The 6756-nt window shown below is 36.2% G+C and overlaps 1 pseudogene; it reads right to left on the bottom strand.

The window, feature by feature from the left end:
• Window positions 1-1007: 1007 nt before the first annotated feature.
• LOC107763604 (F-box/kelch-repeat protein At1g30090-like) lies at window positions 1008-4283 on the bottom strand (annotated as a pseudogene).
• Window positions 4284-6756: the final 2473 nt, after the last annotated feature.

The raw sequence follows: 6756 nt of genomic DNA, 5'->3' as shown, positions 1-6756 counted from the left end.
TTATTTTTATCTATTGTAGCAAATAAGTTGGGTGATCTGAGGTGTAAAAAATTATTTAAAGAAAATCAATGTATATAAATTGAAATCTTATGTTATTGTATTTTGTGTTCTTACACATGATCCCATAATGTCTGTTGCTATGGTATATAATATATCACGTCCACGTCCCCATATATTGTGAGGTATAATGCCTTTTCATATAGCATTCGTTTGAGAAGTTCATTCCTCATCTCTTTCACATAACGAACTTCTACCTCGGTATCTTTAGATCATGATAAGTTAAGAGAATGTTTTTTGTTTATTTCAAAAGACAAAATAGGATGTTGCAGAATTTTCTTCTTCTTTTCCAGCTTATGTGAATTAACGGAAATGATAATGGTTGGTTTGTTTTCATTGTCCACTATAAACAGTTAAAAGGGCTAAATTGCACAGAATTATGCCATTCTAATTCATTTAACCATATCAAGATGATCTATAGGCTTATCGTACATTCTGTTTTTGCAATTATCTTAACTTTACTATTTGTTTTAATGATCTAACTTAACAGTGTTAACAAAGAAAAAAGTAATCTAATTTTATCAAGCCTTTTTTTTTTCATTGCAGACTTGAGAAAATTGCAAAGCAGACGAAACACAGTGTCAGGCATAACAACAACGAAGTTCTTCATTTCCCTGTCAAAACAAGAACAATCAACAGCATGATTAAATAAGCTTTACTAAACTTTGCCGATAGTAGCAGTCATAGTGTCACTGGGCTATATTTAATTGTTGGAATATCTACAAAAGTATAACTGTCACCAACTGTTGATTTGCTATTATAAGGAAGACAGTATCCACTATCCACCGAAGTAAAGAAAAAAGAACAAACAGAGGTTGATTGGTTTAAGTCTTTAAGAGAATAGGAAATAAAGGAAAAGAATAGAAAAAAATAGACTGGTGCATTTTTAAGTCAAAATATACTTGTTCCTCAATGTTTCCGTAGGCATTCCTTCCCTTCACATCCTAATCAATTGTCCCCTAAAAGAACAAAGCTTTCACCTTTATTTAGTATATAACCATTTCAAAGTTCCAAAATTACACCATCAAAACCTTAGTCCCAGATGTCATGCCATAATGAGATTATTACAAATTTTAAAAAAAGAAAAATAATAATCCAGCATGATCATAACGTAGTTCAACTAAATACTTGGATCATCAGTTAATTATATTATGTTACACAATTATATTATAGCTAAAAACATTACAAACCGAGGAAAATAAAAATTTATACTCGCCCTCATCTTTCTAGCCTTTGGCAGTCTAAGGTAATTGCTAGTATCCAAAGTAGAAGCTAAGCAAATACAACCTGTGCACTTGATGGTGTAAAGTCAGCAAGGGATTCAGGAGCATCTACCACTTGCCAGGTAACAGCAAAGCTGCAGTTTTTAACCGATTGATTTTTTTGCTGTAGCCTCGTGATATGTCCCACAGCAATATGAAGGTCTCGACCTACAACAAGAATCCAGTTGCCATAGCAATCTCATTGCATATCTGTTCAGGTAATGGAAGTCCTTCTACCATATCCCAGGAGTCAGTTTCTGTATCATAAACCATTAGTTTTGTTCGTTCGTGTTCTGACATAACAAATAATCGTACATAAACTACAACGCTTGGACCAGTCCAACCTTCTTGTAGTCCGGAAGCCATTTCCTCCCAATTATTTGTTTCAGGGTCATAGATTTGGCCCCTGGGCACAACTAAAAAGGGCCAAAACCAGCCTTCTGTCATCAGAAGCTTTCCGTTAAGAACTGCAGAGTCATATGAAGCCATGTTAGACCCCATATTAGCAATAGGATGCCAAGTATCTTTATCAGGATCCAGGACTTCAGCAGAGTTGATTTCATTATAAAGATCTGAGTTGTTTCCCCCAGCAACATAAATCATCCCATTAATAACTCCACTAGCAAAAAAGGACCTTGCAGTGATCATCTTCTTCATAACAGTCCAACGGTTTTTTCGGACTTCATATTTCAACACCACATTAAGGGGACAATTATCAGAGGCCACTCCACTGCAAACATAGAGAACACTTTCATGAGGCAAGGCAATACACCTGAATCCGTGGGGACAAATTTTTTCCTTGCACGGCATAGCAGGGATTGTGTGCCAGGAAAAGTTGTCAAGATCAAAAACTTTCCACAAAATTTTTCCAGTAGATTTATGAAAGGCAAAGCCATGGATCATGAAAACTCAGCTCCTTCCTAAGCGTAAAGAATCGCTCTTTACTGTCGAAAAGTGAATACCATCGCTTACAAACAACCCTGCAGTTTATGTGGTTATCCACTGGTATCCGGAGGAGGCAATGGAGAGCAACATCATCCGGAAGTCCAGGAATTAGAGGTTCTCCTTTAAGCCACGATTGGAACTCAAGAGATTGATCAAGAAGAGCGGAACGCGTTGCAGCTAACCTAAACTTTGGGGACAAGGTCATTTGTGAATCCCCTAACTTGTGCACTGGAGCCTAATGTGTTGATAGCCTTACTCTTTGCATCTTTTATCTTGTTTAAAACAACATCAAGAACCAAAAATATTAAATTCCCTATCACCAATTTCCAATGTTCCTTTCTCTTCTTGATCAAAACCACATCTTAAGACACACAAATTCTGAGAAATGAACAAAAGAGCACACCATTCAGGTGCACCGGCACAAAGATAGATGCCCTGGTTATATGCATAGATTTGGGTATGTAAAGACTTTGATCCTTAAAACCATAAAACCCCAAATTGGAAACCCAAATACAAATTAATAGGCAAAAAATGAATTTTAAAAAACCTTAAATCCAGCTTATTTGGCCAAAGCTTTCACTTTTCATACCCTCCTAGCCCAATAGTATAAACACACTCAAACTTAACAAGCAACTTTGTAGCTTAAAAACATATATAGAGAAAGAGAACCAGCAAATACCAAACCAGAGCAACAACAAGCAATCACTAATCCTCAGAAGCACCACAGAATTCAGGTGATACCCATAATTTCTCAACAAATCAATAAACTCAAGAATCACAAAATCAAATAAAAAAGGCAGCCCTTTCCACAGTTTACACAACCTTAACTCAAAAAGACAAAAAGGTCAGGCCTTTTTTTCCTTTTCTTAATATTTTCCTTGTTTTTATTTCAGTGATAAAAAACCCTTAATAGCAGAAACAAGAAATACACAAAGAGTTCAAGCTCAAAATAGCAGAAGACGTGAGACTTACAAATTATAGAAAAATCAACCGATCCCAGTAGCAGAGTAAAGATGGAGACTTAAGTCGTGAGCCACCAGAATGTGCAACTTTATACATAGCTTTTTTATTCATTCAAAAAGAAGATTGACTGATCCATAAGACTATTCTGCTTCAAAAGCAAGAGATTCTTTTCATTTTCGTGCTTTTTTATTTGGGCTCCAGCTTCACTTGATATAGCTCTCACGGCAATGAGGAGCGTGTGATTTAATAAACGGAAAATGGTCAAAACTACTCCTATCCTTTACTAAATGGTTTACAGATACCCTCCGTCCACCTATTCGTCCAAAAAAGTACACGACGGTAATTCTATTAACAAAATTACCCTCGCGACTAACGGCAGAACCTGTGGGCCTTCTATTTAATGAGGTGGCATATTTTTATGGGGCCACGTGGCATTTTGGGTCAGACAGCACATATGGGTTTAGTACCCGCCCCATAAACCGAACCTGCCCCAATTCTCTTACAATCCGGGTTAAAATATAACCTTTTCGGCTTCTTCTTCCTTCTCTGTTTCATCCTTCCATGGCTTCTATGGTCTACCCCTTTTCCTAACTGGTATATTTTCTTCTTCGCCACCTCCAAGATCCTCGCGAACAGATTGTAGTACAAAAGATGAGGGCATAAAGCACTGAAACTATAAAGTTAATTTGATACTTGAAGAGCTTTGAGTTATACAAGTAGACATATGGACCAAATTGATGCGTGATTTGTGTCTAAAAAAATCAATTAGATGATGTTCTACATCGAAGATGATCATCTAAGATCACAGAATACCACATTCAGGCACCAACCTTAACTTTAAATTTTCCCCTTCCCTCTTCCTCTACTTCAAAAGAAAGATAAAAAAAATAAAACATTGCAGTAAAGGATTCAAACTTCAAAACATAAAATTTGAAACTTAAAGTTATATATTAATAAAATAAATCAAGAATATCAAACCACATAAGATAAGAAGAACAACTTTACATTCAAACAACACACTAAACACAAAAAAAGATTGAAAAAATCGTAATTGATTCTCACCAAAGCAGAAGTCTTTCTGCTGGCCATTGTTCGGCCTACACTTCCAGCCATGTCCGCTCCTTCTTAGCTTTATCAAATCCTAATAATAATAATGATAAATTCATAAGTCAAATTTGCTTAGCAGATTTTTCGTAATCGGGTAAAAGAAGGTTGTTTAATGTAATTTTGACACGGATAAAAAAAATCTAGGGTTGGAACTTGGATACTGTTAGTAAGTCGAGCTCGACCCATTTACCTAATCCAAAATAAGACCCATATGTTATTTCACACTGAGATTGCCGCGTGGCCCAGTGAAAAATCGACATGTCACTAAATAGAAGGTCCACAGGTTCTGCCGTTAGTCGCCGATATTTTTGTTAATACAATTGACGTCGTATATTTTTTTTTAGAGGAATAGATGGACGGAGGACATCCGTAAACTATTTAGTAAACGATATGGATAGTTTAGGTCCGTTTCCTTTTTAGTAAAACACCAAACCAGTTATTTCATAATCGGGTGTTAATCAGTTTTCATTTTTAATTCTTGGGATAGAGGTTGAGCTCACGCGCTTCATAAGCAAATGAAAACCTCTAGAATTATTTGCAAAGCACAAAGCAACAAGTACAATCCTTATCTCCCAAGTCACACCTCTCTCATTTTAACTTATGTCTTGCTTTTCCTTTTAAAAAAAAAAAAATATTTAATAAGTTTTTAATTTTAATATTTTTAGCTTATCTTTAACCGATACTCCCTTCGTCTCATATTATGTGTCGTATTTCTCTTTTACATATCCCTTAAGAAATATTAATTAGGGAAAGAATTAGACTATTCTACCCTTATTTATGTCTTAAGATATAATCTCTCTTCATTGAATATTTATTCTATTTATGTGTTATCTCTATCTTCAAGAACAATTATTACTAAGGGTAAAAAAGAAAAAACATAATCAATTTTGTCTTGAACTTCTAAAATGACAAATAACTTGAGACAACTATTTTTGGTAGCCATGACTATTAATATTAGACAAAGGGAGTACTTTCTTTCAGGAATGACATGAAATATTTACGTTCAACGTACAAGATTTGAAAGATATTTTTAGTATGTGAAACACATAAAGTCTAACAATACAGAGAATAAAACTCAAGAAAATTAAATAATTGAACTTAGTACTACAAGATGCTATGTCCTATATGCTTATGAATTACCTTAGATTATAAAGTAATCAACCTACGCCTTCGGCGATGGGAAGGAGGGGAAGACATAAGAAAAGCAATACGAAGGTTCAGTTAGCAGATTTTATTGTATCGGCGAGACGGAATGGGGAATCAGGCAAATCAACACCAGTTCAAGGAACCCTAATTCGTGAAAAATGGGCGATTATCCCAAAATCAATGGTGATTTCAAGGATGACGACACCAAGTACAAGTAGGAATTTGAATCCACAATACACGACCAAGCAAGCTAAATTTTAACAGGCCGAGGTACTGAATTTGAATAATTTGGGGAACAAAAAGGCTGAAGGAGAAAATATTGATGTCACTAACATTGGGAAGCAATTGATTACAATTGAAGGAACTGCGAACAGGAAAACCACAAATGAGGTGATAAGTACTCAATTGCAATTGAATGAGATCTCTAAGGATGACATGCAAAGTGTGAAGCCGGGGAAGAAAGTCAGTATAGAGACCGGAGGCTCTGGGGTTCAGGCACCCAAAACTACTGGTGGAATAAATGCACATGAAAGGCAAATCCTGGGCGAATCTGGTCGCTGGTAATACGTTTGCTGCCAGGGGGATGAGGCTTACCTATGTTGCATCAATGATTCAAAATGGTGAGAAAATTGTTGAATTACATCAAGCTGAAATTGAAAAGGAAACAGAGGAATGGAAGATGACAGTTATTTTGTATGTGGTTGGAGATACACCTGGAGCTATAAAGTGATTCATTGCCTCGCAATGGAACTTTGTGGCTAAACCGAAAGTGTACTATCATAATGATGGCTTCTTTGTGGTGAAATTCAGAAGTGTAGAAGAGAGGAATGAAGTGTTACACTCAGGCCCTTGCACAATCAGCAGTAAGCCAGTAATTACTAAGGCTTGGACCCCTGATTTCCATTTCAAAGAAGAGGTAATAAAACACTTCCCCTATGGGTTAAACTGCCTAACTTGCTATTGAATTGCTGGGGAATGGATTCACTAAGTCTTATAGGAAGTGGGATGAGGAATCCAATATATGTTGATGAGTGTACAACTAAAGTAGAGAGGATCTCTTACGCCAGAATTCTCATGGAAATGGACATCACCAGGCCATTACCTACGAAAGTACCAGTTAAAGACCCGAATGGCAGAAAATTCGAGCAAGCAATTACCTATGATTGGAAGCTTGTGTACTGTAACACCTGTTTGCAATTGGGCCACAGTTGCTAAGCCAAGCCAACACATCAACAAGTGGTCAAGCCACAGAAGCAGAAATAAGAATTGAAGCCAA

This window comes from Nicotiana tabacum, chromosome 17 (genome assembly GCF_000715075.1).
Source record: "Nicotiana tabacum cultivar K326 chromosome 17, ASM71507v2, whole genome shotgun sequence".
Taxonomy (NCBI): Eukaryota; Viridiplantae; Streptophyta; class Magnoliopsida; order Solanales; family Solanaceae; genus Nicotiana; species Nicotiana tabacum.
Note: the sequence above shows the minus strand (reverse complement) of the source record. Positions and strands in the feature narration are given on the sequence as shown.